Genomic DNA, 7,824 nt, shown 5'->3' with positions numbered 1-7,824 from the left:
TGGTGGATTACATATGTAGACCGCGCGACTACTGCAGGGTTAATTTACCTTGCTTCCTATAAGTAAAGTTTAATATAAGTTTTACAAAAAGTGGACTTAGCAACTTTTCACTTCAGCTAGCGATATGTTAATGACATGATAATAGGTCTTTATTTGTAGGACTTTCTTTTCATTGACAACTAAACTTACAAAAAAAATTACGTATTCACAATAATAATTAGATTAAAAAATAATAGTCTGGGAATAAAATTGTTACTGAATAAGGTTTCGATACAAGTACTTTCTTCCGATACCTACTCAGTACTCGGTTTAAAAGTATCAATACCAAAATTACTTTGTATTGGCCGAAAAGTATCGAGTATGTACTTGTATTTAGTAGTATCGTTTTGTCCCTAGTTAGCCATCCACTGAAAGCTCGATCAATCGGTTTGACGCAGCTTGTTGGCTCAACCAGTAGTTATGAAGCGTTAATCATTGTGGAAGAATACAAGTGAGATATCTTAGGGTTGACAGATTGTTGACAGGGTGTTCAATATGGCGATGACAGTATGGCATACAACACCGAATGGCCCGAAGTTGCAAAACTACGACCCGAATGAACGCTTCGTGAAAATCCAGGGTTGCGAAGTGGTATTTTGTTGGAAAATATAAAAGCCAGGATTTTGTGCAGCGCCGAATTTTAACAAAAGAGGGTTTTGTGTGCTCAAGATGAACAGAAAAGGGTGCTGTGCTGTTTTGTGTTAAGCTTATTTTAACCTTAACGTATTAAATTAAATATTAAAAGCAGACAAAAATTAAATTATTATTATTATTAAAAATTAAATAATTATTTATTAAAAAAATGTCGTTTAAAAATAGCAGATTTTGTTTACTTTTGAATAAGACTTTATCGAGTGCGCTATAAAGACAGAGGTATAAATGCTGTAAAGAAATATATGTTGAGTCCAATCGGTTTTTTGCTAATGCGGTTCTTGTGTAGGTATAAACAAGGTATATGAAAAAATTACTTCTCCATAAAAAAATATTGTTATTTTCTTATTTAAAATTAATCGGAATTTTATGGGGGGGTTATAAAAACTCGTTTTAATCGAAACTTTGTTTTTTCGGTTATATTTGTTATTATTTATTGGCCCAGATGTAAATATTGAATGAACTAACATATTTTAGATATTTACGGAACTACCATTTTATGCAACCCTGCCTATCCTATATTCAAGTAGATGTAATTCGAAAAATTTAAACGGATTTCTTCAAATCAACCTGAGCTGCGGACATATTGCGAATTCATTTTTAAACATTAACCACTACATTATATTAGTATTAAATACTTTCAATTAAGAAACAATTCTATTAGAAAATAAATATGAATCGTTTTTTTTTTTAATATTCCAATGTATAGTTTTTGTTAATGCAGATAGTGCGGATTTAAAGTATTTTATAACCATTACATGGGGAACATAAATTTAAGGCAGATTGCTATTAACAATTTTTACACAATTTACGATTGTAATCAATTTCTTTCAAAACTATAATCTAAATGATTGCAAGTTGTATTTTTTACGATCAAAACAGATTCCAATATTATATTAGTATATTATGCAAATGCAATCCAATTTGATTTGAGTTATTCAGTTTTAAATACATTTATATTTCTGTGTTCGTATGTAATAGTAGTTTATGTCGGGAAGCTGGCTTTAGTATAATCCGGCATTCCCTTTATTATTTACAACACAAGGAATTTTTGATGACACTTAACAAGAATATGGACTTGCTAGTATCGGAACTATTTCTTTGCAGGTCTATTTGCCAAAGTTTCTTCAACGGCTCGGCGCCAGTGAGGGTATGCTGCGAATGCCGCATTATACTAAAACCAGCCTTTTGACATAAGCTACTATTCCATACGAGTGGGGTACGTGCGAAATCTGGATTTTCCCAGTTGCAGTACTGCAGCAACTCGACACCTTCCTCACCAACAGCTCTGCCCTCTATTAGCTTCTTAATGTAACTGCAAATAAAATATGGAAATTTAAGAAAAATTACTATCTCAGCGTTTCACTTGTAGCGTTTCACTCTTGTAGTATTTATATTGGCTATCAAGCACCAGAAAATTTCCATCACGCATTCCATATGCCACCGATTGTCGTTGATCAATTAAAATACTTTCATCACAGCTTTATGGTACTCCAGCAACTGGTGTGTCTATGGCGGAGTTGGATGACTAAAATCAATTTGGACTCTTTGAGAACTGGCTTGTTTGTTGCGAAAGCTATTGGCATCAAATGTATGCAAATTAGATTTCCACACGAGCAACTGTTGAATATAGGGAAAAAATGTATATTATATAATTTTTTCACACACAAAGCAGAAATTACCTGTCGACCCTCGCCCGCGGAAGCAAAATGTCTACCATGTGGAGAAAGCGACGGCACAAGCTTTGTCAGTATGGCCAGTTAGTGTATAATTTTCCCGTCCATTTTGACCTGGCTCCGCTAAAGTGCACTACTACCGTGTATAAATTGGCCGATCTTCTAATAAATCAAGCAATGTTATTGTATCGTCATCGCCGCCAGTCACAAGAAACTTCCAACTTTGTGAAATGCAACGCCATTCTCCGGCGACGAATGCACTTGATACAACTGTATTAGCTCGCCTTCAGCTATGTCAAATATATTAACGCGGTTACAACATAATGCTAAAGCCACCAGATTACCGGCTGGATGCCATGCCAGCTGTCGTCCCATACCTCTTCCCCGGGTGAACGTTCACACACATTCGCCTGAAGATGTATCGCAAATTCTTAACTTGTCGCCGCACGATGCCATTAGGGCTGAATTTTGCTGCGCACACCCAATTTGTGTGTCCAGTGAAAGATATTTTGAATCAGTATTTTGAGAGCCGTTCGCCATTTTTCGAGTCTACAAACGAATAAGCTGACGAAGATGCATGAACGAAAGACACATTTTTGGTTCATGGACGAAGATGCAAACAAACTCAAGCACATTGTTGCATTCTACCGTACTTTTTAAAAACTTTAAAATCTTTAAACATATGTGAAAAACTTTTATAATATGAATATTTCTAAAGTCGAAATCAGAAGGAAATTTTATAAATAGCATTTTTAAAAAACAATCATCTAATATTTTCCAAGTTTTTGGGCATATATGTTACCATTTGAACAACAAATAGTACTAAGTTTTATGAGACTATTTAATGCAACTCAGGTCAAAAAGGCACAGTTTTGACCAAAATAAGCAACTCTAAAAAACAGATGATCGCAGCTGTGGCCCAGGATGACGTCTATTGCTAAGATATCTCACTTGTATTTGTACACAATAGCGTTAATCACGTTTTGTTTTGATTTGTGTTTCTGTTCACATTCACAGCGTCAGGCTTAAAGCCGGATTATGGCAACTTAACTTAACTTAACGGAACGTAGAACTCAGAGAATCAAAATGAAACAGATTTCGACGTGGGACTAAGTTACGTTAAGTTTCGGCCGTTCAATTATAAGCGACATCCATTTAACAGAATTTTTAAGTGAGAGCCGTATGTTACGTTAAGTCGCCATAATCAGACCATTAACTCGGAGAGTTGCGATTCTGTGATTAGTAGGTGTTAAAAGCTCTCATTGCCATGGCGATGGCTCGAGCAGTGCCTCTGAGCGTAGGCGGCCTGGGTGGTGGGTGGTGGCATTGCATAAACTGAGACAATATTGAGATATGTATACTTATCAGGCTCGCTATGCAAATCGTACGGTGCAATTTTCAAAACCTATGTATTATTATTATTGAGATTTCTTAACAAGAATACAACAAATTGCCACTGGATCGATGTATATGACGTAACTGATGTGTTTCTGGCAGTTTCTATTTGAAATATTTATTACTTTCAAAACAAATATTCAAAAATATTTTGCAAATCACACCTATGTATTTCAAATCGTACAATTATCAGAACATTCCGGATATTTGTTTACTTTCACTTGATTTTCTTTTTTTTCTAAATAAATTTATTCTGCGTTTAAGCACTCCGCGTTTTATTAATTTAATTGTTCGCGAATTATCAAGAAGTTATTCTAGCTCTGCAAGAAGTGCCGAAGAGTCTTCCTGGGATATCTTATATTCTTTTCATGGTTAGAGCGTTGCCAAACATTATCCTAGAATCAGCCAGAAAAGAAAATTAGTTATCCTAAGTTAGGAGTGACCAACCAAACGAATTAGCAGAATGACTTAGTAAAGAAGGTACACCACACATACATATCAACCAATGTAATAATATTCACAAAAAGTAGTAAAAAAAGTATGTGTATACAAAAATGTTCCTTACAGATATTCATTTCTTTATGTTCTCTTCATAATAAAATTCATTTGATTGTAATAAAGTTAACCATTACACACAAAAACCAAACAATTTCAAAACACACGAAGAATTCAATATACTCACAAAACTATGGACCAAATGCAGTCAGAACGCATTTTTAGTTTTTCTCATTTGTACATTTATAGTTTCGTAACTTCGGTAATCTTTAACATAAAACAAAATTGATATGTTTCCAAACATTATAGTAAAATGAGATGTTTCGAAGCTTCTCAGTACGGAAAGAAACTCGTTTAAATATCGATGTTCTACTCGTCTTTACCCACCACAACTAGTTGAAGATCTTACTTTCTCCGACTCTGCATTTGATTTCAACTACTCTAAAATGCATCGTTTACACTTTCGTTCTGCACTTCACAGATGCTTTTTCATAATTAATAAAAACCGAAATTAAAAATTAAATGTTCCGCCTAATGAGATTTGAACATGGACATTATTGGCCGCGACCAATTGTAAAACAGCTTTGCACGCTCAGCTACAGCCGTACATTTAAATGTGCTTTCAAATGTTCGGTTTGAATTGTAGGCAAGTAGCAAGTGGATTGCCCGACTCTGCATTTGATTTCAACTACTTTCAAATGCATTTGGCTTAAAACAATGCGAAGTCAGTAGGTTTCTTTTATAGATGACTTTTCATGCTGAAATATTTAAATACCCACAGTTAGATGATTTTACAACTAATGTTGAACTATTTGCAAAGATATGTATCAAAAGTATAAGCATTTAGTTTATCTCAATGTGGCTGCTAGGTGATTATAGATCAATTTGAAGATAATTGCTGCATAAGTAGAAATCAACTAATTTTTCTGAGGTAATTGGTTGAGCTACGCCGTACTGGGATCTGTATAAATTTCAAATTCCAAATATTTTTTACAATTAAATTCGCAAACAGTCCATTTTTATAAATTCGTGCGTAAAGCAAATGTAGTATCTCAACGTAACACAAGTCATGCAAATGAAACCTATTTATAAAAAAGGGCATAACATCAAAATTCTGGCAAAAGTTGTTTAAGTTAAGTTATTAAATCAAGTTAAATAAAACAAGTGTACAAAATATTGTATGACATGCTCAATATATTGTACATGCCAAAATTTCCAAAAAAAATGTGTCCTTTAGTTGAGGCTTTCCCAAAGTGGGTGCCGCTAGTGAGTGACTAGAGTATAAATTAAATTCTTTAAGCTTTCCATACACAATGCAAGCGGTTTGATCAAACTTCAACTTCGCGGTCAGTAAATCAAAAAATTTTGATTTTTATTAAAATTACCTTCAGCGGCGCCTCAAACCCCATAAACAACACAAAAATGGCTTGGAGCGAAGGGATATTTCGCTAGGTTTATCAAGCCGCTTGTGGGGTGTACATCGCTCTTAGCGTAGTTCCCCAGAAAATTTTCAGGAAAACGTACCCTTTTCACAACCATTTTCGGTACTTTTGTAGACCTAATCAGCATTTCATCCCTTTTTCTTCCCGTTCTTCGGATTAATTTTCAGATTTTTTGCTGGCTGGGCTGTTTTCGTAACAAGCGCAGCAGCTTCGAGCACGTGTATATGTTCCTTATTCTTTGGAACTTCACAATCACTTTGCGAAAGAGCGAATCAACACGATTTTAGAGGCAGTCGAAAACGAACTTATAAAAAGTTTGAAAACTTGTGAATTTTTTAGTTTTCAACTTGACGAAAGTACCGACGTAGTGGGACTTAATGTTCTTCTCGTCTTGTGAGGTACCCATTCGCAACGCAAAACAAAGAAGAACTTTTGATAAGCGAAGTACCTGAGACTTACACCACTAGCAACAAAATTTTTAAAGCTATCGACACATTTGTACAGAAAAATAGTGTGTGGATATTTGCAGTGGTCGGAAAAACGAAAGGAGCGATGTCTAGGATGAAGGCAGAAACGCGAGGCAGAAACGCCAACTGTATGATACGTCGGTATTCCCTGGCGACTAGGAAGATGCCGCCATTAGATTTAAAACCCGTATTGGATGACGCTGCGAAGATAACAGAGGCCTGCGAAATTCAAATACATCTTTGGGTTTTTTAGCACGTCCAGAGTTTTTTTTATTGGTGACATGTTTATTTTGGAATTTCTAGCAATCTGCATGAAATCCCCATAAATAAACAAAGTAAATCAGAAAAACGTATGTAACTTCGAAATTAACGCTAAGGAAATTGATAACAGCCGACTTCACCAGCAACTTAAATGGAAAATGATTTGTTATTTTCTGTCAATTTCCATATAAAATTCAAACAATTTAAATAATTTTTCCCTTAAATTGCTGTCGTGAAATTGGCTGTAAAAGTTATTTTCTTAGCGTTAATGCGCATTATCAGCGTGGACATCAGTGAAGACAGCACTTTGAATATTAATTACTACGAAGGGAGCTAAGAGAGTTTTGGATTCAAGTGCATGCAGGAAACAGTGCTGTTGGCAAGACTGCATTAAAACTACTAGTGACTTTTACTTTTACATTTCTATGTGAGACTGCATTTTCAACAAATGCTTACATAAACAAGTAATCTTTAAGCAAAAAACAAAACCGACTTCAACTCCTATATAAAAATTTACGACTATCGTTAATCTCTTCATGATCCAATGATCGAATTTAAACCAAATTAGAATGAGACCACCTGTGAAGTAACACCTTTCCTTTAAAAAAACAATTCTAGTAATCGGTTGTCGTGGTCCAAAGTTATCCGGTACCATACATAAAAAAAATAACAATAAAATATTTCGACAAATAGATAACCTTCTCTTTTTGTAAAGTCGTTTAAAAACAAATACACCAGCAAGCTTTCCATGATTCAATAATAAAAGGTTTGCTCAGAAAACAGTTTTCTCGCTCCCTCTTGACAAAGTCGGCTCCCTTAGCAAGGCACTGTGTGTGGGTTCGTGTGTGTGTTCAAAGCTTTTGTAAGGGAGCTAAGGGAGTGTCAAAACTCGAATGCCACTAATGAGCAAACCTATAATTATTGAATAATGCAAGATTTCAGCGTAAAATGATTTCAGGGTAAAATTGTCAAAGCTCGCAATAAACTTAAAGGAAATGATGAAATTGTCAAAACAATATCAGTCCTCACTTTAAAGCTAAAGGAGCATAAAGTTGGCATTGTGTTTTCCTGTTTTCGTAGACATTTGAAGAGTAGGGGTGCCGCAAAATATTTTAGCACAACAAGGGTGCCGCGGTGAAAAAAGTTTGGGAATCCCTGCAATTCGCGACTAACTCTTAAAAGGAAAAATATATTAACTCTGTGTTGATTGGATTAGTTGCAGTTTTGAAAATTTAATTGTCATTTCTGTCAATGGTGGTCATTTTTAAAGCCCAATTCTGTATCGGAGACAAAAAATTTTTTACTCTCAAATTAAAAATTTTTCATACATTGTTCCGTAAAACACACTGTGACAAGAATTTGTCACTGATACAGAATAGAGCCTTTAATATTGCTTTT

At 34.8% G+C, this 7,824-nt stretch overlaps 1 pseudogene; it reads right to left on the bottom strand.

The window, feature by feature from the left end:
- Positions 1 to 2,277: 2,277 nt before the first annotated feature.
- Positions 2,278 to 2,850, bottom strand: LOC118745514 (annotated as a pseudogene).
- Positions 2,851 to 7,824: the final 4,974 nt, after the last annotated feature.

The sequence above is a fragment of the Rhagoletis pomonella genome, unplaced genomic scaffold (genome assembly GCF_013731165.1).
Source record: "Rhagoletis pomonella isolate Grant_MI unplaced genomic scaffold, Rhpom_1.0 Rhpom_scaffold_00009, whole genome shotgun sequence".
NCBI lineage: Eukaryota > Metazoa > Arthropoda > Insecta > Diptera > Tephritidae > Rhagoletis > Rhagoletis pomonella.
This window is presented reverse-complemented; position numbering and strand designations above follow the sequence as displayed.